This window comes from Dermacentor andersoni, chromosome 10 (genome assembly GCF_023375885.2).
Source record: "Dermacentor andersoni chromosome 10, qqDerAnde1_hic_scaffold, whole genome shotgun sequence".
Classification (NCBI taxonomy): Eukaryota; Metazoa; Arthropoda; class Arachnida; order Ixodida; family Ixodidae; genus Dermacentor; species Dermacentor andersoni.
Genome location: NC_092823.1, coordinates 61495274 through 61523000, shown reverse-complemented (window position 1 = coordinate 61523000; position 27727 = coordinate 61495274). Strand labels below are relative to the sequence as shown.

At 47.6% G+C, this 27727-nt stretch overlaps 1 long non-coding RNA gene across 1 annotated transcript in view; it reads right to left on the bottom strand.

Moving 5' to 3' along the window:
- LOC140213545 (uncharacterized) overlaps window positions 1–27727 on the bottom strand; it is a 49823-nt gene that overhangs the window by 5431 nt on the left and 16665 nt on the right. Inside the window, exon 3 of the long non-coding RNA XR_011890407.1 lies at window positions 25489–25665. This is a non-coding gene — a long non-coding RNA (uncharacterized lncRNA). The remainder of the gene's footprint in view (window positions 1–25488; window positions 25666–27727) is intronic.

Sequence of the window (27727 nt, the reverse complement as noted above, 5' to 3'; positions counted from 1 at the left end):
TCTTGCTCGCCAGCCATTCTCTTCCTGCCCAGCGGTTATCAGCACTGGCCAGTCGAGATTTTCCGGGCCATGGTGGAGCTTTTACGATCGGCCTGCGGGGGTACCGACCGGCGAACCTTTCCCAGCCCACTGCAGCTGTTTTGATCAATCTGTGGGGGTAGCGACCTTTGAACCTTTCCCAGCCCGCTGCGACGAGTCGCTTTAGAAAGCCAACAATGCACCTCGTTCGGAGAACCGACGGCGCCTACAAAGAAAGCCACCTTTGGCGGACCGAGTATTGTTAGTTGGTTCGGTGTCGCCTTCACTGTCTACTTAGAGCAAGAGAACTCCTTGAATGTTTTACGGTGCGTTTTCACGGGCCCGAGAATTCTTCACAGTCGACTGACAGTAGCGGCGGCTACTGGAGGAGTCAGCTCTGGAATCAAGAGGCGCCAGATGGGGTCAAGCGTGACAACTCATGTCTCTTAGGACCCTCTCCGCTCGGTGTGTTCTGTGAATCCGAAGCGCGCATGTGAGCGTATGAACCCTCCCCCTCAAAGGCGGGTTGACTACGCCTGCGACAACTTTGGATGGTCCGATTGGACGAAGGCTGGACGGCAGTTTTCCCTCACCTAAGGATCTGGGGGCACAGAGGGTTCTTAAGGTGCCGTTTTTTTTACTCCTTTTGGGTGCTTTGTGCTTGGGGCTTCGCGCGGTGTGCTTCGTGCTTCATCTTTCGTGCTCCATTTGGGATTCATGCTAGACTGTTGAAATGTATCTCCTGTCGTAATGTAAATATTGTAAATAAATTCCGTACTCCTAGTTCTCGATGAGAGCAAGTTCCTCCCTACGACCACTTCACAAGCGTGGGTGAGTTGGACGACGGCATGGGCCAGCTACCACTTATTTCATGCCCGACCACCAATCCTACAACCTGTTGCCAGCGGTGGGATTGTCCTCCAACTCGTACAACTGGTTACCAGCATTTTGAGTGCCTTCCAACTCTTACACCATTTGGCAAATGCTTTTTTTTCGAAAAGGATGGCCCTCCATCTAAAAGCGCTAAATCATTCTCCTAATGTTACCTTTGCACTTTCGTATCCTGAGCATTCGGGAAGGAGGTGTTGCGTATCTTCCTCTAGGTGGCCACAAGCGCATGGCGGGCTGGGGGCCCGTTTTATGCAGCAGAACAAGTGCTGAGTATATGCTGCTTCAAATATTTTGTTGCCAGTCTGAATTAACGGAAGTGAAAGCTTTTTGGCATTAGTCGATAAATAATATTACCGAATTGAAGAGTGGCACATGCCTACTGGCGTCGTGACACAAGCTGGCAGCTAAGAGGTTCATTTAAGACTAGCACAGACCGAGTGGCACGTGCACAATGCTCCAAGTCGGCATCAAAAAGTTTAAGCCGCGGTGCCTACCCAAAGCCGCAGCTACAGTGACATTTGACGGCGTGAAACAGGTTCGTGTAAGAGCGGCACTTATGCACACATTGCCTCATACTCAGTGAACCATGTTGGTCTAATGGTTTGTTTCGAACCTTGTTTCCTTCACAGAGAAGCCCGATGCGCTTTCCATTAGGCCACGTACTACCCAGGCACAGGGAGGTGAAAAAACTGTTAGATAAAAACATACATAGACAAAATCAAGCAGAGATAACCCCCAAAAAGTGAACGAAGTACCCTATGAAGGCTAACCGAATAAAATATCCCTTAAGTTTTTCCAACATCGAACGCAGTGGAGCCTACGTCACAAGGGGTACTCAATGATTAAATCCGACGCTTTAGCAGGCTATGCCGAGAGAGAGAAGTGGTTCTTGCGGGGAAGGAGAAAAGGCTAGCGCTATTTTCTGCAACCCATGCGGGAGCACGGCTCAGCGCCAGCAGGGTGGAGGGGATGAGGTTAAAAGAGAGAGAGGGTAGGAGGGAGAAACGTAGAGGGTCGAAGAGATGGAAGCGAAGTAGTGGCCGATCAGGAAGCCCGAGGTGGTGGGATGGCCGTTAGGCCATCCGTCTTTGTAGAAATGTCGCCTTGGGAAAGCCACCTCGCCAGCCTGTGCCTCCTGTGGTGAACCAGAAACTCTCGAGCACCTCCTGCTGGCCTGCCCTGCTCAGCTGCAGCATCGCGGTCGACTTCTGCAAGCGTTTCACCGCCTGGGGCTCCCATGTTCACGACAGGAAGATATCCTCTTCCCCTGTCGTAATCAGCAGGCTATGCCGAAATTCACAGGGTATGCCCTTCTTTTCAATGAACCTCTTTCACGTCAATGCTTTCGCGAGCTGCGCCATAATGTACAGGGTATGTGCTGCTATTCAATGAACCAAATGAATAGCTTGGTCCGTTTGATCCGCCTGTGCCACTGTGAACCAGTTCACGGCTGTTTAAAGAAGTTCAGAAATTGCGCAGCTCGGTATCTAGGGTGCAGGCACAGCGCGACACTGTGAACGAACGCCAAGATGCAGACGCGGTACAGGCCTTTTGCTTTGTCCAACTAGCGTGCTCGGAATGCGTAAGTTTCAAAGGGCCTCAAGAGCTTGCATTATTAGCTTCTGAGGTGTAAGAGCACGCGCGTTCGTATAGACACAGTAGAAGTTCTTAAGCGGGGTTTTAATGGGGACTGCGTATGTGTGCTGTGTATCCTGCTGCGCTGCTGCTTTGCCCATGTGCGTCTGTACCAAGTCAGCACCGACAGTGTAGAGAAGGTGCAGCAAGCTCATGAACAGGCCCTGCACTTTTTAAACGAACGGCGTGGGTCAGAGGGTATCATTGCTGCACAGTTCAAATGAATGGCCAGGTGCAGCACCTCGTCAAGTGGTTCAGGTGGGGATGGTGAATTGAACGTACCTTGTGACTAGGCGCCACAGGGCGTGCGGAAAACAACGGAATACTTGTCAGCGTTGGCCGGCACCTGGTGCGCCACGCTTCTCATGTCGGAAGCTACGCTCGTACTTCTCAGCGGCGCCACTAGATGGCTCAGCGTGGCCAGAACGAATCGCGATAGTGGAGCCTGGTTCCCGTATAAAGCGACAGATATGGTGTTATTTTGCGTGCGATCCGTCGTAGGACGCGTTGAAGTCCGACGGGCTGCATACGATGATTCGGGACACGCATACGAATCATATCACGAACCATCTCGACCATATATACGAACCATATCGCAGCTAAGCGCCGCACATAAGCGGCGCTTAGCTGCGCCAAGAACCGGTGGCCCTGCATGTATGCTCGGAATACTGCGTAACTTAGCACAGAAAGTGAAGAAAAAACGTGTTTGCATGGTCCTCTCATTTCGAACAAACGATTCTAATATAAACACGTCTATGAGAACAGCGTAGACGTGTTCACGCTAGGCCACGTCAGCAGTTCGTGTCCGTTGGAATCCACCAATGGCTAGGAGCCGGCAGGCCTAGAAGGCTGGGCAGTCGAATTCGAGACCGGTTAGGATTGCGACACAACCGCATGCTGCTCGCAATAAAGCGTCTATGTTGGTCAGCACAACGTGTGCACAATTACGTCGCACTTGAATTACACGTTTGGTTTTATCGCCGCCTGCGGTAGCGAACGAGCAAGCCAGGCAAGCTTGCGATCGCCGAGAGATGTAGAGGCCTAGCTCGTTGGTAGTCGGTTGCGGGGCCGACAGCCCTAGCGATCCACTCTCAGCTCCTAATAAAGCGCCTATATCGTCAGCACAACCAATGTCTGAATATCTATGTTGCTCTTAAATGAAAATACCGCTAGTTTCCCCAACGGCATTGGTAGCCAGGAGAAAACGCGCCAGTCAGGTGAGCAGCTTCGCATCACGGCCTTCGCATAGACGATTGCTGCGCCGTCTGCGCTGACCGCTTCCGAGTTTAAATCACGCCAGCTATTTACTACGTGGCTCAACGTTTTATAGCATGCACGCTTTCGAGGTCACTTTATTCTATCAGTAGTTGCGTTCCAGAAACCGATTGGAGCTCATTAATGTGATTATGATTCATTTAGAAAAAAAAAACAGCAGAACGATCGCAGCGGCGAGAAGCTTGCTCGCCGACTCCGCTGAATTTGCCGCGTGGTCAGGATGAAGATGCTAGTGTACGCCAATCGCATCGGCACTTTTAAGCGGGAGACGCACAGTCCATTAAAGGCCCGTTTATAGTCCGACGTTATCGGCGCGCGGGCGAGCGTCGTTCGCGGTGAGTCACGCTACGTCGGTGGCGCTGCGCCAGCCGAGATGCCATCCCTTCTATACTTCAACGCGCGCGCCGTAGGCTGCTATCTTCGGAGCATGCGCAGAAGGTTCGCCAAGTCGTGCGCCGTCCGCAAAAGCCATCTGCGGAGTTGTGTTGGCGCCTTTTTCTTCGCGCGCAATGCATTGTGGTGCGAGAGTTCCGCCGACTTCGACGCGCGAATGGCTCCAGAGCCATATCGGCGCCGGGCCCGTCGGGGCGCGTTGGAAGCCGCCGGTTACGTTAGCTGCGCCGGTGCGCCCGACTATGGAGGTGTCGTTTTCGCTGACGTGACGTAGCGTGCGCGCGCGCGCGCGCGCGCGGGCGTTACGTTGGACTATAAACGGCCCTTAAGGTGTCCGATACGGCGTCCGACGCGCTGGAACGGCAGCTGGAATCGAGGTGTGTAGCTGTGCCGAAGTGGCGGATCGGACGCCCGGCGTGCGACAAACCGGGAATGTTTCCATTGTCCGATTCACCCGACAGCCGCACCGTCCTTTGGCCGCAGCCAATAATAGCGCGGCTGGCGTCTGACGTTCCGTACACAGAGGTGGCGTCGGCAGGCAGGCTCCCCGCCGTTTTACTTCTTTTTTGCTTTCTTGTCGGTTGCAATTATATTATGGTAAGAAATAGTTACCAATTAGGTAAAACTACCTCGAACGTGGGCCTGTTCTGCAATATAGCGCCTAGTACACTAGTGCTGTATAAGATACTGGCGAAATCGCGATCCACGATGCGAGCGCATTTTGCAGGTAGACAGAACACACCGACTGTTTGAGCGAGGCTACTTGCTTGGCTTGCACGTTTGTCCTTCGCATCAACGGCGTCATGTAAGTCAATCAAATTGCAGCGAAGCCGCATACCTTTAACGTCCAAAGAAATTTTCGTGTCGTTGTTGACGTGGTAAGCAAAAACTCTCCATACGTGGGCTGATCCCGGAGATAGTGCAATGCCGGGCACAAGAACTATCATCGTCAATGCCTCATGCCCCCGCAAGCAAGTGAAAAACGCAATGGCTCACAGCACCCTAAGGGAGATACTACAAGGACTCGGCAAATTGAAGCGAACAGTGCCTACATGCTTTCCAATCACACACAACACAACACAACACAACAGCATTTCGAAAACTGTCATCATCAATGGCTCTAGCCGCGTAAGCAAGCAAAAAATTCAACGGCTCTTGGCCCTGTAAGATTCATGGCTATTCACTTTGCGTGGGTTAGTTGCGATGACACTATCCCTGCGATCATAGCCGGTGCTATCAATGTAGATGTGTCGGGACTGAAAAGGGAGTGGCCTACGCGTTTCATGTTGTAGGCATATCGGTTGTGATTACACAGTGATCTGGCCCAACCGACCCCCCATCGGCGTACACGTCTACATCCTGGACTCGTAGGAATGAAGATGTTTCTGAGTGTGGTGACGTGTGACGTACATATGGAGGACGGGATCGTGGTATCTACCGTGTATATTTGGCCGAGTGCATCTAACTGCTATGTCGAAACGTTCATGGCTACTCATTTTGCGTGGGTTAGTTGCGATAACACTACCCCTGTGGTCGTTGTCGGTGATTTTAATGTGGATGTGTCGGGACTGAAGAGGAAGCGGTTTAAGCGCTTCGTGTTGGAGAGATTTCGCTAGTGATGCCACACCGATGCGGCCCAATCAACCACCCAACGGCGTACGTGCATCAATTTGATATTCTTAAAGAATGTGTCTGCAGTTACTAGTATGCCGATCAGTGTTTATTATAGCGACCACAAAGCAATTGAGACCGTCGTTACTAAGTGGCAATGAGTGATACAACAAAATCTTTACCACAAGTTTTCTTACCATGACGTTTACATTCAACGCTGCTCATTCAGCTTCGCAGGGCCTAGAATAGGCTAGATTTTTTTCGATTTGTTTCTTACTTGCCATTCACTTCGAACCAGCGGCTTGTCATGTTTCTGACTCAGTAAGGTTTCTCGGTGCGCTCATTATACGATAGTTTATTTTCTGCATAATCGCTTTTGTACTCATTTGCTGTAGATTGGTTCTTGCCGCGCACAAGGCTTGGAATGCAGATGTTCTGTTATTCATAGTATGTTCTGGCAACGTAATAGGTTCTGCGCGCCGTCACGAAATGTTCAGCTACAAACATACATATGTTTGTGGTGTATATATATAGTACGTACTCCTTGCTTCGTGGCACTAATTCAACAGTGCGCCCATTCACTCATCCTTGATACGTGGGCTATACAGTCGGTGTAAGTTGGAATGTGAGTTGGGGTGAATGTGTGTAAGTAATGTGCGAGAAACTTACAACGTCAGGCAGCGGCGCTACAGCTTTGGTCACTGTATAACAAGGAGTAGTGCAATCTCGCCGACATTTCTCCGGTCAAAGTCCTTTCTTTGAAGTTTAGCAGTACAGTGTTGGCTAATCAGTGATATTTTTTTTTGCCCTTGAAGAAAGCCGTGAGTCGCGAAGGGTCAGCAACACAGGCAGTAATTGTGTAGCAGCGCCCAGTGCACTTGAACACAGAGATTCATCCTACCCTTGATTAGGCCGGCCACTATTTTTGCAGCCAACCACTGCCCCCATCTTCCCTCTACTATTCCATATTTTGCAGCATGAAGTGAAGAACGCAGGGCCTTGGCGATCGTCCAGTTGCATTTTCAACACTTTATCGCACAGTACCACGTAGAAGCGGTAATGGTTTTGCATTCGTGCTCATTCGCTTGAGCCAACGTGCGGTGTGCCGCTGAAAGCACCATCTCACTCCTCTAGAGAAAAATATGGCTCTGACTAGCGGATAGCAGCCTGGCATGTCCTTCAGTGCATGAGAGGACTGGAAGCAGCGGAAATGTAGAAAACAATTTGACTTTGAGCAGCTTGACTTTCTGTGCGCGTGAAAAGAGAAGTCAGGTGTAGGGGAGACGCGGAGTTGAGGTGTGTCTGGCGAAGTGAAGAAATTCTCGTGAAGGACGGCTACCCTGTATCCTGCTCGACAGCACAATAACGGAGATCTTTTTGTCTCGTTACATTAACAGGGCCTTTCGCGCACATAATAATTACAAATGCGCCGCTGAATTCTGCGGTTAGACGAAGGCCGCTGGCACTCAAGCAATGTAACCAGTCGCAACGTCTTAAGCTGATTGGCGCGCCTTTATGGGCCAAGTCTAGCACACCATACGCGAACAGGTAAGTGGTTGTTCGTTGAAATATATGTTCATAGTCTTTGTATTCGGAGCGTCACATTCCTTGATATAGAATATATGACGAAATCGATGTCGCATGCCCTTACTGCCACAAAACAAATACGAATGCGCTCCAATTTTATTTCTTTTTAACGGTGTGCTCAAGCCCAGGTAACAATGCTGACGTCGGAGTAAAATGATATCTTGCATCGGAAATGTTGAGAAAGGGCATTATATGAGAAATGTATTACACCCTCGGGACGATAGCAAAAGCAAAAAAATAAAAATAATCCATCGTCATTACCCAGAGGATATGACGAGTTGCTTTGTTATTTCACATTAAACGAGTACTGTGTGCCTGCACATATGTCACAAATTTTATTGCGACGCAGACACAAGAAAAACAAAGGAACGCGTATTTACACATTGGGCTTGGTTGACTTAAGCTACGGGTATGTATTGTCACGTGGTGGTGACGTTGAAGAACACAGTAACAATACTGTGAAGGACAAAACTAACTTTTATTGGGCGAACCTGTGCCCACAAAAACAGGCTACACTTATAGCACAACGATAGCGGCGAACACGGTCGGAGATTGTCAAAAATCTGATCAGCGAGTCCAGCGCGTCGGCTTTTATACAGTAGTCATCGAATGTTCCAGACTAATCGTTGGGACCCGCGTGCCTTCCACAAAGTTCTACACCATTCGCGGCACGCGATGAAATCAGATAACACAAGGCTCGGCGGCAACAGACAGCGGATAGAAGCATCGATAACTTTCCAGAAACTTCGGATACATGCAGGCGCGTCCCGCGCTGTGCGATAAGATTTGTTAGGCGGCGAAACGTGGTCGCCCGATAAGTATAAGTACATGTGTCAATATAAGAGTACCAATGAAGCTGAGCGTGGCTCAAGGCCAGGGGTGCTATGCAGGATGCGCCGAGTTTCTCGTTCACCCGAGTTTTACCCGAGTTTGCTCGACGGCAGTCAGTGAACGGAGATAGCGCGAGACGCGCAAAGGCTGCAGGCAAAAAAATACGTAGACAAAAAGCCGCGTATGACAACATGAGCGCACCCTGCGCGGGACGCTAATTTCACGTTTCAAGCGCAGACGGCTGCACAACGAAACGCGCCAGCGCCGCGTATTGTTATCAACGGATTATCGCAACTTAGCAATACCGTGACTGTCCCGCTGTCTGTCTGCACCACGGAGGAAGGAAACTAAGGAGAGGCCCTACCCCCTCCGCGCGCTAGGAGAAAAGTGTGGCGGAAATGACGTAGTAGGTTCTCATTTTTTTGCTGCTTTTTTATTTTTTCTGTTGTATGGCCACGCCTTTTGGGCCACAATGGCGGCGCTCACACGTGTTGCTCTGGTAGGTTTCGGGCCGCGGCAAAGGCGCTGGGTGGGCGGGTTTGCGTTAGTCACCGTGTCTTGTTGCGCTGTGTTACCTGCACCGTGCTCTGCCAGATGTTGCGCGAGCGCGCGCGCTCCGCGCGCGACACCACGCGCAGCGCGGCGTGGTTTCGCGAAGGATGTAAACAAGCGAGGAGGGTGGCCCAAAAGGCGGAGCATCGCCATGAGCAACGCCAAATTCCGGCTTCACTTTTGCTTCACAAAGAGTGACGTCAGGGCCTCTCCTTAGTTTCCTTCCTCCGTGGTCTGCACACTTGCCGTGAGCCGCTTGCCACGCCTTTCGCGGGCGCGTCAAGGGCGTGCCTCCTCTTTCGGGGACTATCTGTCTATCCTCCATCGAATGCGAACAGGGTACATGCGGCGTATTCTTGCACTTACACTTTCGCTCAAACGAATACGTTAAAATACAACAAATAAAATAACGAACATTTTTATTTCTTTAAGTGTCTGTTTTTCGTTTTGAATGCTAGAAATTTCTGATGACAAACGGAGATCGATCAAATTATTAAATTTTGCACTTCTTGCCGCGAGTGGCGACAGTGAGGCGAAAGCTTAGAAGCGGATACATTGAAGCGGGTCGCGCGCCCGAGGCAGTTCATACGGTGAGAAGTCACCTAGGGGCGCTACAGTACTATTCTCAATAATGTCAGTGATCACCACTCATTCTCTATTAGGAGAATAGAAACGCAGCGCCGTGGTACGGCTGTTCATCACAGGCGCCTTAAGGCCTCCGCTTTACCAACTAAAAACGACACACTAGTCACGGGAGCAACGGCTGTCGCTGCAAAATGGTGGTCCGTAGTGCCCGTAGTGACGCAGTTTAGTGAAAATGTACTAGTTTATCTTTGTGCGCGAAGCCTCGGCGATGCATTGCGAAGAAGTGCGTGCTTCCCAGCGACACAATTCATCGCTTGTCATCGCTTGCCCATTGAAAGTGCCTCTGAGCGCATGTACGCAGTATTTGAGTGTTTTGTGCGCACCAAGGTGCTTGCGGATTATTTATGCTGGAGCCAGCAGCGATCGCAGAAGGATACCGTAACGACACCGCAGCAATTGCATTTTGGCAGGTGAGGGCTCTTGTGTGCGGTTATGAAATGAGACTTCGAACTGAGGAAGGTGTTGGAACTGTTGAGTGCGCAGTGCTTGTGATGAAGAAATGCCATTGCACTGGGTCTAGAAGAGCGAGCGATTCTCGGACGCGGATCGTGTTTACTACGTTGTGGCTCCGATACATCACCGATGACAGAGCAGCCATCTCAAACGACTGCTGCGATACGCACTCCTCAGCATCGTCGTCACCCTCGGTGCATCGACGCCTTGCAAGCAGCCACAGTGACGTGCCGATAATTATTTACTGTGCGCTACGTCGCCACAATGCAGGCAATGAAACCGTGCTGTGGGGCCATCTCAGCCCGAGAAGATATATGCATAAGCCAGCGACAGTCAACGCTTTGTTTTTGATAGTAGTGCGCAGTACATCACCGATGACAGTGCGTTGTGCGTGTTTTATGTCGGTGGTGAATATTGTTGATGCCTGTCAGCTCGGCACCGCGTCGCTGCTGCCGAAAGATAAGTTGGGCGTGGCCCAACCGTGGTGGGTGCGCGCACAAGAGTTACATGCCTCGCGCGGGGCGTGACCTATGGCTTTGATTGACAGGCGAACTCGTGCTAAACTCGTGCATCGCGAAACCCCTTCCGAGTTGAACTCGGGAACATGGCGGCGGCAGCAGCAGCCTGTGTTATTTCATCCAGCGGCAGCAAGCGTCAGTATGACCGTTTGTACCCGTTCACGTACATGACCGCCGTTGAGTTACAGCGTCATTTTCGCCTGGCGAAGACATCGGTGCGCTGGCTGTGTGACGAGCTAGGCGAAGACTCTCGTATATGGAGACAGCGTGGCGGGCTTCATTCGCTCACCGTCGAAGAGCAAGTCCTCTGCGCCCTCGGTTTCTACGGGACTGGGAGTTTTCAGGGAAGCGTCGGCGCCGAGCGTTACATTGGACGTCATCAGACTAATGTGAGCCTCTGTGTCAGAGATGTCTGATGCGCTTATTGATGCGGCAGTGCGGAAGCGGTGGCTGGCCTTCCCGAAGACTGCGGCTGAGCGGGCATTTATAAAAGAACGCTACTTACTTCGCGGAAACATTACGAACGTAGTCGGGTATGTCGACGGAACGTACGTAGGAATTAAGGCGCCTTCAAAGTCAGCGTTACTGTGATTAGCATTGAAGCAATGTCTAGACGCACCATATTGCCAAATTTGTCACTTCTGTGTAGCCGACTTAAATTTTGTGTTACCGACATCACACGTGCGACAGCCTATGATAATGACTTTTTCGCTGGTTGCTGAATTTTTACAGATTGTTCTACTTATCTATCAGGGTGCCTTTCAAATGGCTCACTTTTTGGGGAAAGAGGTTAATGAAGTATGAATAGATAAATGGATATCACAAATTGTGTGAAGTACCCTGTGAATGCTAATCTCATAAAGAACTTGGTTTTTCTTATGAGATTACTTAGTACTTAGTACGAGTTAGTATGCATAACGGTGAATTATGGTCATGCGTCATACATCGGCCGCACTATGAAACAGCAAGGCATTGCACAATTCGTTGCAGTGCGAGATGTGGATGTCGCACCAAGCCGGTTGTGCCTATGCATTTATGGCGAAATGAAAATGCATTGAGAACCTTAGTGTGCTGGCTTGCATGAAGAAAATACTTAAGCGTGTTTGCTGTGTTCACTGTTTGTGCACCTGCTAGTGGTTCAGTGTACTTTCTTTTTTTTGGGGGAGGGGGGCAGCGTTATTATGTATGGACAAATCATATATTTTCGTCTCATAATGGGGCTCTAATTCTTCAGCAGGAGAACAATGCAGATCCAATGCTCTGCAGAACTTGGTGTGCGTGAAGATGTCGTGAACCACCAAGGCAAAATTACATATCGGGAGAAATGTGGTGCAGATGCCAATGAAAAGTGGGTCTTTAACCCGCCATGATAAAAATAAAGATTGCAGAGGGAATAGACCTTTTGTACAGCTTTAGAGCAATGTTTACACACACTGTGACATGCTCAAACGTGTAAACGCTTGCCGCAATGCCAAAGTAGGATGAGCGATATGTAGCGTATTTTGGCATTGAACGTGTCTTGTAACTGCTATTTTTATTGTAAGCCTCGCTGTCACGGCTTTCCCTCCGGCACTTCTCTACTGAAACACAGCACTGCCTTTCTATTGTTGTCATGATGATGATGGTAACGGCAGCAGTAAGGCTGGTTAATGCTTGCCCCTTCGATTCCTGCGAGTTTAGTGGTACAGAATATGGCACGTGCATACACCTGTGCAGCAAAATTTTACGCTTGTGGTGATTTGTTGGAGAGCTAATTCGTGTTGGGACATTTCAAAGGTGTGCGCCATTGTGGCTTAATAACTAGAGCATTGATGAGGTTGAAGACTGGTTTTATTGGTATAGAAGCTTGAAGTTGAATTGCACAACAATTTGATGGGACACAAAGAAGAGAAATACACACAGCAGAACGCTGTGCTGTGTGTGTTACTCTTCTTTGTGTGCCATCCAATTGTTGCGCGATCCAACTTCAAATAGAGCATTGGGCTTCTTTGTTCTTTGGTGCAGGACCGAGGAAGTGTGAGCTATTCGACACCATGCCAGTGCCTTGCCACACAATTATGGAAGTCTGAAGGTTTGCAAACAAAGCTTTGCTTTCACATCCACCTGCTCATGTAATACAAGCACTGATTGAAAGAATCGTCATACAAAAATAATGGTGAAATGAATGGCCTTTGAAAATTTGGATGTTGACACTAATGACATAATAGGTGCCACACCGAACTCGACAATTGTACTGGACAGAGCAGTTTGTTTCCTATGTGAAGCACAAGCTTCCATTACATGCTGTGCAAACAACCAAGCTCAGTTTGTTTTAGCGTGGTTCACAAAATTCACTGTAATCTGTTTTTGATTCTGAAGAAGTGCCAAACACCAACTCTTTTTCAAGGATGTCATGGGAATATTTGGCGATACCTTTCTACAGCCCCTCATAATGGAAGTGTGGCCAGCCAGCTTTGCTTGGGTGCCTTTATAGATTTCTGTTCCTGATCATTGTGTGCTATCAAGTTGCTAAAGTCTATGCAACCAGTGCAAGGCATTACATGATTCTATAGTCGGATACAACCTTAGGAGGCCGCAGAATCTGCACTTCAGTGGCAGGTGAACACAAGCCTGCACCAATGGGCACACACTCTACACTGATGTCGTGCCGCTGGACGCACTAATACTCGCTCATTGGAGAGGGACTATTTCTTTAGACGTGGAGGCAATGGGCAGCTGCACTTTGGTCATCTGGGCGGGGCCTCTCCTGTCTTGTTAAGTTGTATCCGACTAGAGGATGCCGCTTTTCATACAACACAAAAGGACAAAGTGTACAATTATTTGGCCTATGAAATGGATACATCACAAGTGAGCTATGCATGGGCTTAAGCTGTGTGAAAATTAGTACATGCAAATATATGACATTGTTAAAGAATATGTGGTATCGAACATGCATGTAATGGCACGTTTAAATCGGGGAGTGTTGCATTCATATGCACAGTCTATAGGTGATAGCATTATTAAGCTCATGCAGTTTCCTGTCTTTTCATTGTGAAATACACACACCATTCATCTTGTGGCTAATCAACACCCACTCTATTCTTGCACATAGAAAGAACAAACAGCACAATGACGTATATGCTGCATTAGTGTCTTTTTCATTTACATGGTCCAAGAGTGGCACAGGTTGTCTTACGTTTTTGCCCATTTTGAAGAGACACCAAGTGCATGTTACAAGTGTCCCAATATGCACAGCACAATGTTTACTGCAATAATTTTATTCATGCTTTTGAATAATAAACAAAATAATAAACTGAAAGCTCCTTTATAAGGTGTGTTCTGGGTGCTCGACTGGAGAGCAATGAGGGCACTGATCCTACTGTTGCAGAGCAGCCCTCTGGACCTTGCCACACTCTCAAGAGCACGTGCCTGGCACTCGCCTACTGCCACCAGGTGGTTGAGTGCCTCCAGCAGCAGAATGTTTTGCTGCAAAAAAAGTGGATTGTTGGAATGAATGAACCGCATATAAACCATTATTTACAAATAAAAATGCTCATTGCACTATTGGTACTAAATGCCCTTAACTGTGGAAGCCTTTAGTGTATGCATAATAAAACAATTTGTCGGGACAATGTTGCTTTATTTTTCATAACGGGTTGTTTTTTTCAGAGCCAATTGTAATGTTTACTAGTGTGCCAACAGCTGAGGTGTCCTCGCACCCTCACGAGTCTCTACTGTCAGCACCACAAACCTATTTTTGTTCACTGCAAAACCAATGCCGCTCCCTACAATCCCGTCTTATGCGAGCTGATTGCATCCTATGCCTACAAACATATTTTTGTCCCATTACGCAATTTTCTACCATCCTAGGCTGCAGTTCTTGACATCCATTCTGTCACGCTTATGTAATCACCTGTTATAAATTGGCAACGAGTGATTGAAGACGTGCATGGCCTGCCCGCCGATTCCATTTTTTTTTTCTTAATCTCAGCTAGCATATCAGTTGCCACGGTTAACTACGCCACTGTCTTCCTGCCTTAATGCTATCTCCAACAATTTTTGTTACTTCGCTTTCTGCACAGTCCTCGACTTCTCAAGTTTCTTTGTTAACCTCCAGGTTTATGTGCCATATTGCATAACCGGTAGAATGCAATGATTCTAAACATTTTTCAAGGATATCGGTAATGTGGCGATCACGATTCGGGAATGCCTCCCATGTGCTGTTCAAACCATGAAATTTTTGTATAAGTTTCCTGCTTTACATCAGTACCTGCTATTGATATTTCACCTGGATAAAGATACTCTTCCATAGATTCTGCGGGCTGAATGTCACTGATGAATTTCTGGTATCTCACCAAGTTAGTGAAGGTTACCTTTATCTTTTCCATATTTTCGCGGGCCCACGTACATGTAAAAGCACGAACACTCATTGGTTCTCAATGCCTTTTTTAAACTGCTGGACATTCAGTTCGTTACTACGATAGTGACTTAATGCGTGCACTATTATTATGCTAAATATGAAACAGTAGAAATATACTTATCTGCAGTTTGTCGATGTCTCCTTCACTGTGTTGGTTGCGAGATCCATCATCGGCACCACCTCCTTGTCGCATCTTAGCTATATCGGCTGTCTTCCTTTAGCACACGCTATGCAATATTCGTGACGCTCGCAGTCACGCAGAGGGGAGGAACTCAGCGCACTCACAGAAGCAGCACCGGATAAGTTCTTTGTTCAGGATTGTGCCGTGAACAGTAGGTGCGCGTTGCGATCTGTAAAATCGCTGAAGCTATTGGCAGTCTTTCGGGATGCCCGGAAAGATTGCTCACGGAGGCACAGAACTATCCAAGAAATAGTGGTCATCGTCGAGCCTGATCACTACGTCGCGCACTGCAAGCTCGTTGTACGAGTTTGTTTACACTGGGCTTCAATGTTTAGCCGCCATGCTCGCCCGATGTATGTATGTGATGACGCCACCACAGCGTTCCCTCGTGGTATAATGCGAAGCGTACTAAATAACAAATTAGTCGAATACACATTCAGTCTACATCTTGTAAGCTTTAAAATGCTTTTAAACCACGTTAAACTAACTAATAATATTGTACTAAATGCATTTGTTTTATAACTCGCTTGTACGTGTAATGCACTCAGTGGAACGACAAACGAGTGAAAGAAGGCACCACCATGCACCGACGGTATGATCACGTGAGCCCCTGTTTGTCGACCGCCCAGAAGGCAATGCCCAAGGAATGATAGCCACCCAGAGTGAATCTAGATAAACCAATGAAACTGGAGGCTTGTGGAAAGATAAACTGTGTCTCGGTACCATTTGTGCTTTCATCTTGGGGTGTCGCCAGAGCTCGTGAAGATCCCGAGTTTCGCCAAACTCGGCGCATCCTGCATAGCACCCCAGGGCAGCTGGGTCGCCATTGGGGGCGTAATGTAATAAACCTTGCTTACCGCCATTTATGTTGCTCAATGTCCAATAGAGGAAGATCAGATGTATATAATTTTGCATCTTTGTCAGTCTCGATGAGCATATGAGATTGATGGAATATGAAACCATATCATCATACTGCCTGGAGGCTTTTCTAGTGATCTAATGTGACTTTCACTACCGTAATATTTATTGTTTATGTTCTACGTTTGTTCACGGAATACGTGTCGTTATTTCTCTTACTTCTATCCGATGGACACTTCAGATTTGACTCAATAGCCAGAGCCAACCTGACCACGTGAGTATGTACAGAGAGAGAGAGAGAGAGCAAATGATAAAGGAAAGGTAGGGAGGTTAACCAGGACTGAGCCCGGTTGGCTACCCTACACTGGGGAAAGGAAAAAGGGGACGGAAAGATTAAAAGAAGAAGAGAAAGTCTACTGGGTATATCGTTCGGTCACTCACTCCGGATCACAGACGCTGACTCAATCCAGCAGCCTTCAAATATCGCAGCAGAGCTTTTGTGGCCTTTTGTAGCTGCGATATGCGAGGCCATGGTCCCAAGATCTTCTTCAAGGTGAACCGTGTTCTATCTAGCTGATTGAGAGCTGTACAGAGGTCATGTCTTTCGTTTTGAAAAGATGAGCAGTAGCACAGTAGATGTTCTATAGTTTCCTCGGCACCGCAGGCATTACAGTCGGCGCTATCAGTCATTCCAATCAAAAACGTGTATGCATTGGTGAATGCGACGCCCAAGCGTAAGCGGCACAGTATTGTTTCTTCATTTCGCAGAAGCCCTGGTAACAGCCGCAGTTGCATAGAGGGATCGAGGGAATGCAATCGTTCTTGGGTGAATTCAGGTGTGTGCCACTTCTCTAATGTCATACGGTGTGCTACCTTGCTTAGGTGTTGGGCTGCGTCGGTCCGCGATAAAGGTACAGAAACAAGGGTTGCTGCTTCGTGTGCTTTCCTAGCAGCTTCGTCAGCGAGGTCGTTGCCGGAGATACCGCAATGGCCAGGCAGCCACTGAAACACGACGTCGTGTCCTTTCGCTATCATACGATGGTGCATTTCTCGTATCTCCGACACTAGTTCACACGACCCGCGACGAAGAGATGATAGAAGACATTGTAAGGCCGCCTTCGAATCGCAGAATATTGCCCACCGATTAGTGGGTTGGTTGTTAATGTAATCAACGGCACCTCGGAGGGCAACAAGCTCCGATCCGGTCGATGTTGTCATATGAGAAATCTTGTATCGGACGCTAATTGATCGTGATGGTATAACCACTGCGCCGGTGGAGCTGGTCTGAGTGGAAGAGCCATCCGCATTTATGTGGACTCGGTCAAAGTAGAAAGTGTTCAAACAATCCAGAGCTGCTTGCTTCAGGGCCAAGGTAGGCAGGTCGGTCTTCTTCCTTATCCCTGGAACCGTGAGACGCACTTGAGGTTGTTCTAAACACCACAAAGCTGAGGTTGAACGTGCTGAGGGTGTGAAGCCCGATGGTAGACAGGCACGATGGATGCTGACCTCGTTGGAGAAGGACGCCTGTGGCCGTCGTTCTGGCAGGCAGGCACGAGAGCTTGATTGCATGCGTGAAACATGACGAACATGGGCCCTAAGCGTGTCGATGCTAATGTAAGTCGCGATCGGATGGTCTCGAGCCATTATAATGGTTCCTGCTGTTGAGGCGCTCCGCGGAAGTCCTAGGCAAACACGTAGTGCCTGTGCTTGCAGGCTCTGTAGTTCTCGAAGATTTGACTTGCATGTTTTAGCAAGCACGGGAGAACTGTAACGTAGCAATCCGATGAAAAGTGCTCATATAACTGTAGCATGGAGCCCACTGAGGATCCCCATGTTTTCCCGGCGATAAACTTGAAGACATGAACAATAGATGTGAGCTTCTTCTTCAAGTGGGCAACATGAGGGCTCCAAGAGAGGTCCCGGTCCACAATGACACCCAAAAACCGATGATTTTTCTTATAGGAGATAGGCTGGCCATTAATGCACACTGCATAATGAGACATTGGTTTTCGTGTGAAAGCGACTAACGCACATTTTTCTGTTGAGATGGTAAGGCCTTGTGTGTGAAGATAGTGAGATGCCTGTGTTGCTGCTTTCTGCAGCCGTGCGCGAACCTGCAGGCGAGTGACCGCTGATGTCCAGATGCAGATGTCGTCGGCGTAGATTGAAACACTCACTGTTTCCGGTAGGGATTCGGCCAGCCCAAGAAGCACGAGGTTGAAAAGAATAGGGCTTAGAACACCGCCTTGGGGAACGCCTCGGCATGTGTAGTGGTCGGTAGTCGGACCATCTTCCGTTCGTACGAACAAGGACCTTTGTGTCAAGTAGTTACTGACCCATCGATAGACTCGCCCTCCTAGTTCAATTGTCAGAAGTGCGTCTAGAATGGTTTGATGGCAAACGTTGTCGTAAGCGCCTTTCACGTCAAGAAAGAGCGCTACTGATAATCGTTTCCAAGATTTTTGCTGTTCTACAGATGACACTAAATCGATGACACTGTCAATCGATGAACGGCCTCGTTGAAATCCCGCCATAGAATCAGGGTAAATCTTGTGGTGTTCTAGGTACCATTCAAGACGCATGAGGATCATGCGTTCCATGAGTTTCCCGACGCAGCTTGCAAGTGCTATAGGCCGATACGATGCCAGTTCGAGCGGCGACTTTCCTGCTTTTAGTAGCGGTACCAGGCGGCTGCGTTTCCACTCCTGTGGGACGACACCATCTTGCCATGAACTATTAAAAAGGCTGAGGAGTTCTCTTCGTGCTTCTCGGCCTAGGTGGCACAAAGCAGTATATGTTATGCCATCGGGCCCTGGTGAAGACGAACACCTACAGAGCGCCATAGCAGCTTCTAATTCTTCCATAGAGAATGGAGCCTCCATGCTGGTATCTCCTGGACCGGGGATGTCGCTTAAAGCCATGTCAGGGACTAAAACTGTGCCGCCGGCGATTTGCGCGCAAAATTCCTCTGCAACGTCTATCTCGCGGCGGTTTTGATAGAGAGCGAGGGCGTTAAAAGGGTGTCGTTGCTGGGGTCTGGAGCAAAGACTCCGTAGGGTACGCCACACGCGGGAGAATGGCTTGCGGGGGTCTAGTGACTCGCAAAAGCATTTCCATCTTTGATCCGCTAGCTTATCCATTCGGCGTCTTATCTTCTTTTGCATGCGCCGAGCTTCTCTGAGGTCGAGAATTGACTTTGTGCGCCTGTACCTCCTTTCAGCACGGCGACGTATTGTACGAAGCCTTTCCAATTCAATGTCATTCTCTGTACGCTTTTTCGAATGTGTGAAGCAACGCGTGCAATCTTGCATTGCGTCTGCAATTATGTCTTCTAATCTGCGTGCGATATGTTTCTTGCAGGTGTCTTCTACTCGATCTTGAAAGGCTGACCAATCGATTTGACGAGATACATCCGGTAATGCGGCGTCTAGACCATTGATTCTCACATAGGTCGGAATATGATCACTTCCATGGGTTTCAATATCAGTGAACCACTGCACGCTCGAAGTCAGGCAACGTGACACCAAAGTCAAGTCAAGGCAGCTACTGTACGTTGTTCCTCGCAGAAATGTCGGGCTTCCGTCATTTAGAAGACACACGTTGTGGCCTGATGCCAAGGATATTAGTGACCTGCCCCTCGAATTTATCCTGGAGCTTCCCCATATATGGTGGTGAGCGTTGAAGTCCCCTGTTATGATCCAAGGACCGGGAGTAGTAGCCATAATATCTTCTAGTCTTTTGCTGTCAAACTGACTTGTTGGGGATAGGTAGACGCCAATAATAGTAAAGGACAGCCTCTTCTTTTTCACACTACCACAGACGTATTGGTTACCGTCGTGTGGCGCTACGAGTTGCGAAAAGTACGTTAGGTCCTTGCGAATATAAACCAGAACCTTACTACTACGGACACATGTTGTTGAAACAAAAGGTTCATATCCTGATAGTCTTATAGAGGCTGATAAGTTCGGTTCACAGATCACCAGTATAGGAAAGTGGTAATCAAACACGAACTGTCGAAAATCCGAAATACGTGACCTTAGGCCTCTCGCATTCCATTGGAATATGGAGGCACTTCTGACATCATCCCGGAACGATCGCTGTTGCTGTCGATGAGCCATGGTTCTGCTGTAGAAGTTCTCAAGCACTGGACTTCTGAAGGCTCGCTAGAACCGGATTGATGGCATCCAGCACTTGCAACGCACTTCGAGCTGTTGGTGTCTGTATCTTGTCCAGAAGAACACGAATAGCACTCACCAGAGAGCTGATCATGAGAACAATTTGTTGATCTTGGTCCGTCAGTTTATCAGAAACAGTCGAAGTGTCACTTGCTGTAGAAGTCTGATTTCACTCAGTAGGAGCATGTAGCCTCGGGAGTGCAGGCCACGCGTCAGCAGCAGGGCTGTTCGTTGCATCTTTGTCCTTTGAGCTGACTGCGTTTGGCCTGGGCGGAAGAGTGGGTGGCAGTGTACGTGGCTGGCGCTCTGCAGAGGCTTTGGAGGTTCGTGATCGACGTCGGCGACGCGATCGTCGCCGCCTAATAGATGTTGCTGCTTCTCCGTGAGACGAGTGGTCTCTAACGATTTTCCTCAATATTGCCATTTCCTTGCGAACTAACGGGCATTCCTTCGAGGAGGCATCGTGAGGGCCGCTGCAGTTTGTGCACTTCAGCACACTGGCTTCGCACGTGTTAGTGGTGTGGGGCCCAGTGCAGCGAGAACAGACGGTAGTGTTCTTGCACACACTACTCACATGCCCAAACTTCATGCACTTCCAGCACTGCAGCGGTTTTGGTATGAAGGGGCGAACTGCGTGTCGGAAGTGGCCCACTTTTACATGCGATGGTAGGGATTCGCCTTTAAATATGATTTTGATACACCGTGACGTGCCGAGACGAAACGCGTTTGTGATGATGGTGTTTTCTGTAGCTGGCTTGATTAAGATCGACAGATCGGAGTCGACAATGGTCTCATCAACATCGTAAATTACGCCACTACTGATTTGTTTGCCCAGCGGAATATGAGGGCGGACTTTCATCCCGTCAAGATCCGTGACATTGCGCAAAGAATCCAACGCAGCCGCGTGTTCTACGTCAATCGCTAGGACGTTCTTACAGGTGTTCACTCTGATGTCTTTGATTTCATTCGGAACCAGTGCCTCTAGATGGGAAGACACGGCTTGCCTGTTGAGGCGTCTCAGGTTGTCAGTAGCGAGAACTGGCGTGAACAGGATGGTGAGCTCCTCGGTATTTCGCGAAGATCTCACGGTGGACTCACTCGGATTCGAGGATGCGCTGAGAAACCTTCGTTTTGCTTTACGGCTCCGCACCAGCTCGAAGGTGTCGTCACAAGAATCTTCACCGCTGACATAGTACTGCATGGTGTCGTCGCTGTCAGTGTCGCTCTCGGTGCCGCTGCGCTTCCTGGAGGCAGCCGCCGCGGGCACTGCCGACTCCGGCGGACGCGCGTGAGACTCCATCTCCATCGCAGTTAAGGAGGAAACAGCAGTTCACTGGCAAAGTCTAAAAAAAAAAGTGCCTTTCAGGCAGAACACCGAGTCTTCCAGCTCTACTTATTTTGAGTATGTACAGATTTTGCAGGAGCTCAAGCGCTGGATTTCAGATTAACCGGAAACACGAGTCTGTAAGCTGGACCTTTTGACTAAGGATAAATATACCAAAGCAGACAGTGAATTTATATTACAACTGCGGAAACTTGTTTCACATTGAATTACTCTATGACAGCTTAGTTTACCACTTTTTTGAATATCCTGCTCATTGGCTGATCTGTGCTTTGCTTGTTATTCGTACAAAATTAATCGTTGTACCGAACCTTAGGAGCACTCCTTAACTGAAGCGATACAAGCCTTAAGGGCAGGAAAAATTCAAACAGTTCTAGAACAAAAAAAAAAAAAAACTGAAGCATAGTATGCCTGCTCAATTGTGGACACGGACTCAAACGCCAAACCATATAAGGACAGCTAAAACATTTGTAGCTTGCTTTTGTACTTCTTTCTCTTCGGCACTACGTTGGCCGAGAATAGCATGGGCGGAAACAGCAAGAGGAGTTTACGGCGTTTGCAGCAGAAGACTTATGAAGCGTGACCCGACTACAACAATTGAGAAGGCTTGGGATTTTCTACAAACGTTGCATGCTTGTTTGGTGCGCGGCAAAATATATTGAGAACCAGACATGTTTCCAAAATGTTCCGCAATAAGCAAGGCGCTCAAGATTGTTGTCAAAAATAGGCGCAACGTTGAACTTGACAAAAATTTTGTTTTTCTCATAATATGCAGCTGGTATTTTTGTTTTATGGTTCTGTATCTTGGGTACCACTTTCGCAATAAACCTATAGACGTGTGTGCATCTTTCCTACGTGCTTTTTAGACTCCGCATAGCAGTATTTCTTGCACCACTTCATAAGGTTCACGTTGCCTTAGTTCGAAAGCAGCGTGGTAGCACTGGAACAGTGCTATAATCTAATTTGCAGCGCTAATAAACGTAAACGCTAAAAATTACGAAACTACTTCAATGCATTTGTAGCAGTGACCTAATTAGGACTCTAGAGCGTACACTTTGGATTACATCACGCTTGGAAACCGGCTACCTAGTGATTAGATTTCGCACTTCGATTTAATCACATGTAACATTCATTTTTTGATGTTCACGTTTCCATATGCGAGCACTACACAGTAACGTTGCACCAGCAGGTATCAAATGCTCCTTTACGAAACATAGAAACTATCATATGGTGTAGCCTCAGTATATTGCGTGCTAATGATCTTAGATGGGAAGTGAGTACTGGCGCTGCAAAATTTCTGAGGTGCATCTTGCAACTGCATGCTGTGTCAGATGACATTAGAATATTACTTTCTAATTGAGGTGGGGTAAATGACACAACCCCTGCAGCATGGGAAGTGTCACTGCCTCGCTCGGGCTGACTATTTACGAGAAAAGAAAAGCAAGCAGGTGGTAGCGCTTTACCAGCGGGTCTCCCTGTCAAGTACTCACCGAGCGCAATACTGATTAGCTTCATTCTCCTTGAAACAGCCGGCACGTGTAAAGAACACACTAACGACCTCGCAAATGAAACACTAGCTAAGAGGTGCGAGTATTGATAAAATATTGTTGGCTACGAAGCATTGCGGCTAATTAAATTTCTAACCAAGTGTGACGGCGAGGTAGCTAGCGAAATTCCCTGCCACGAAAGCTGCATATCAGTGGAGGTAGGATAAAAAACAGGCGCGAACCGAGTACTCGGTAGCCTCAAGTGGTCAACGTCAAAAAGGAGTGTTCCACTACGGCGTTTTCAGCTTCTGTGTAGCTCTGGCATGGTAAATCCAACCAGAGTTGCCTGAAATTTCTGTGTAAGTACTGTACCACTGCTGCGCTATGACTGTTCCGTACGCAACACCTGCGAATTTTGAAACTGACAATAACGAATACATGTGTGCGTAGACAATAAGGAACGGTTAAACAGCTGGCAAACAGGTCTCTGTCACCTGGACCAATTTAGGTTTGTGTGCATGCGGCTGGGAAATGTTATCGCGCATTCGGACATAATCTCAAAGAAATATATGTGACACTTCGATAGAGCAGCGTGCTTTGCAATTGTAAGCAGCCGTTGTTGTCACTTTACCGTATGGCCTCTAATTTTTTGCCACTGTAAGCAGCCGGCTGTCAATGTAAGCAGCCAGTTTAAGTACTACCATTACTACGTAGCTTCCTGGTACACTAGTCAACGAAAACTCATAAACGTTTCCAGTGAAGCTGTATAAAATCGTGAATTCTTCTACTTTGATCTTATTTGTTTTTTTATGGGCAGACGGTCTTGAACGGTGAGGTTGTGCGTCTTTCGCTCCGGAATCAGAATGAAACTGACTCAAGCGACGACACGATGGAGTATACCGGCCTGCCATTAGGGTGTTCTCAAATTATAATAGCAATACAAGCGCAGCAGATCTGCGCTAAAGATGTTTTTGGTGCAAGTAGTATGTTGACCGTTAAATTACCGCAATGTGGTCTTTTGCGATTTTGGTGATGTCGCAACATTCCCAAATATTTCTGCGACCGGCAACATGTATCGATTGAGCTGCACTCATTTGAGACAATCAAAACACCAATAATATACAAGAAGGTTGTCTTAAAGGTTACTGAAACGACCATGCATCGTTGGAATTGCCAACTCTGGTTTTATTATGCAACTAAGCACGCAAATCAGTCCTGCGACTGCACAAAACACTTTAACCGCAATAACTTTGCACGATGTGAACCCTTGTTTTACGAATGTCAGAGAGAACGTTAAACGAATAATGATTGAACAATTACAAAGACGGCAATATTATAAGAATTTCATTTATTACTGATGCGTCGAAACACATGGTGGTCTAAGGGTGTGGGCATATAACCTTGTTTTTCTTTATGGCAGAAGTCGGTGTGTCTTGGTACAACGGTTAGCTACTGTGACTGTTGATTCCGCGGTCATGAACTCGAATTATGTGCTTGCGGTGAATTATCAGTGACTTACTTATGCTGGTAACATGTTTACCTTTTTTCTGGTTCTCAAAGCGTGTGTGCAGAGGAAAGCTGCAAGTATCTAGAAATAGGCCTAAATACTTTTCAAGATAAGCTTTCCTTGCCAAATTTCCCGGGTTTTACATGGCTGCCTAGCTTTTGGGTCTGTGTTTATCTGCGGATGTATTTCTCTGAAGTGGCTTATATAATCCCTGTATGCTGACCAAGTATGCGCATCTAAGTTCAGCGTAACAAAAAGATACATTCCTACGTAAAAACTCAACATATAATGTGGGCTCAGAAGGACACCAAAAGCAAACCGATTTGTTGATAGAATGGTGAATTATATTTCAAAGATTCTTGCGTTTACTTTAATTTCTTTTATTTCTCCACTCGACATGTGTCGCTGGGGGGGGGTGAGTCCTTGGCCAGTCACTCCACAATAGTTATGTCACACAAAAGGTATTGTATCCCTAAATCGTGCTCGATGCATGTTGTACTTTTTTTGTGCATACACCTGCCAACACCAACCACTCTTTCCTGAAGAAGCATCATAAATCGAGTTCTTTTGACATCTCTGTTTATACGTCTTAGACTATGCATCCGCCTGATTTCTATATTGCATAAAAATTGAATAAGAATAAAGTAGCGACCTTTGTAGTTGATAAACAAAAAACATTTCATGAGATATACACGTAGCATAAGATGAAACTAAACAAAATTCTATGCATCGTTGTTGGTTGTAAGGTCCTCAACCGCTTTACAGAGTTCGTTGCTAGGCTAGTTAGTACACGCTATTAAATGAACACTGGTGAGCGCAGTTTCGAGAACTTCCAAGTAACTCATAAACTGATTACCTTTAAACGTGTCGAATTTGCTTCGCTTTCTTTTAATTTCTTGAAGTGATACTAGAATAATGATCCGAAAAATAAATGATATCACATAAAAATCTGCGTATTGCGAAGGTTGTCATCAGACTATAACCACGCCTGAGTATCAACCTAAAAAACTCTTCACGTGGCCAAGGAAAAAAATTTAGCATGACAGAAATGGGTCTTCTTCAATAGCGGTAACAAAACATGCCGTTCAAATTTTTGAAACAGTTGTAAATGAAAATACAGGACTCCTTACTGTTGCAAGTCTGCAGGCACATTCTTCTAGAATCGAATCCATCCGTACTTGAGCTGCAGGCTATGAAGTCCTCGCATCGACGCGTCTTGCTATTGTAACGAAAGCGGAATACGTACTCTTCACCGTCACATGTGGGTAAACGAGGATATATAGTATTGCAGGAGGACGAGTTCCTTGCTGAAAATAAAGAAGGCAGCATATGAATTACGCGGAGTTACACAAAAGGTAAAGTATGCCTGTCTTGCAGTTACGTGTGCCTAACTTTCAGACAATTGAAAACGTCCTTCAATGTGGCAACACTAGAGTAAAAGCATTAGAATGTGTCATATCGGAATGCCTACCAGTGGGGAAAACATAGCAACGCTTTCAAAATATGATGCCCTTCGATCGCTCCCCCAAATATGACTAAATAATTATTTTCCCAGGACAAGTATAACCGTAAAAGATGTCCCTGTGTTAGGGGCGAGCGCCCCATTCTTTGAATGGATAATATTATCTTGGTAGTTTTCATTAGGAGCTGTTGTGATCGGCAGTTTTATGCAACTAAAAAGCTGAGAAAAACCTTCAAAATTTGAGGCTCTTCCCCCTTCACAAAATATGGCTCAAGTAATTCCTTTCCCAGGACAAGTATTAGCGTAAAAGTTGTCTATTTGTTAGCAGTGATCACGCTGTTCTTTTAATGCATAGCATTACGCTAGTAATTTGTTCCTTAGGAGCTGTTCTATCGGCAGCTTTCTACAACTAAAAAGCATGCTTGGTTGGGTATAAAACGACTTTCCTTGCTAGTCATTGATTTGGAAACACGGTCGTTTGGCCGTACTTTATCCGCATTCGTGGGAACAGAACATGGCTTTCTGAAGCAGAAAGCAACCAAAACGACCCTCATGCGAACGAAATGTATATTTATTCATAACATAGAAAAGCATGATTCGAGAATTGCTGTTCCCCTATATTTGCGCAAAGCAGTTGGTCCAATTAAACACGGTATTCTACAGTTGAAGTTGAAGCGTTATTTTTTCGAAACGTAGTACCAGTTCTGGCTCAAGACTAAATAAATTCTGGCTATCAGTTTACATCTTTCCGTGGTTCTAAGTCAAAGAATAGTTTATTAAAAAATGGAGGACGCTGAAGCTTCGCCTTTAAGAGTGGAACGCGATAGCATTCAAAGATCCCTGACTGCTTGTCACGATTCCCGGCAACTGAAGCGTATGTAACCATAATGTTTGCCGGGAAACGCTGGCCGCGAGCGCTATTGCCGCTAATGCACGAAGGCGGGCTTTCTGGTAGAACGCACGAGACATTCATTTGAGGGATCGCCAGCCGTTTGTGCGTAGGCGCGAGTAAGAGCTGGTGCGAAAGGGAAAATCTAGGGGCCTTTGCTCCTTGAATATGTGACTCTGCCTAGGCACTACGGAGGAGGTTTCTTAGCGCGTGCTGTGTGCGTTTGTCCCCAGACATGCCGGCATTGCGGAGTGCGGTCGAGTTTGTTTCTCCGCTGCTGGTTGCCCGCGCGGTGAGGCAGTGGGCCCGGGCGCCCCATTTGGTGATCGCTGTGTCTGAAGGGGCAAGGTTCTGACTGGCGTTGTATAGGTCACGGGTCGATTTTTTGTCGCGACGATCGATTGCATTTATTACAAGCACTGCTCCAGGATAGCACATGTAACTGGCAAAATGAGGCCTCAGGAGAGCACCTGAGGTTATAATAAAGCAGGCGGCGCAGGATCTCCGGGCCACCCAAGGGGTAGCGGGGGGAATCAAAGCTGGAAGCAGGGCGGCCCATGGGTTGGGGCCACGGAAGCTGAAGCTGGTTAGGAGGCTTTCGCATAAAAAAATTGGCTGTCCGCGACAGCGGACAACCGATCTTATACATCCCTGGCACGTACATGCCTTGGCGAGCCCCAACCCATGGACCAGTCCGGGTTCCAGCATTGGTGACCTGGAGGCGCCGCCTATAATGCGAAATAATGACACGTTGTTACAATTAGTAAAAAACACGATTGAATAAATATAATTATGTCCAGGTGCCAACTTGTCACGAGAAGTTCAGCACTACCGCGTCCCGCGACTTCTGCAACACAAGTCAGAACTTTCCTTCTGAACGTACGTCGGTCAGACTTTCTCGCGCCTGCGGCGCTGGTGCGGAGTCAGTCATCGTCACCGGCGGCCTTTTACCCACTAGCGTTTAACCGCGGTTGCCACCACTCTGCCTTCTAGATTTTCAGTATATGCGGCCCGGGCA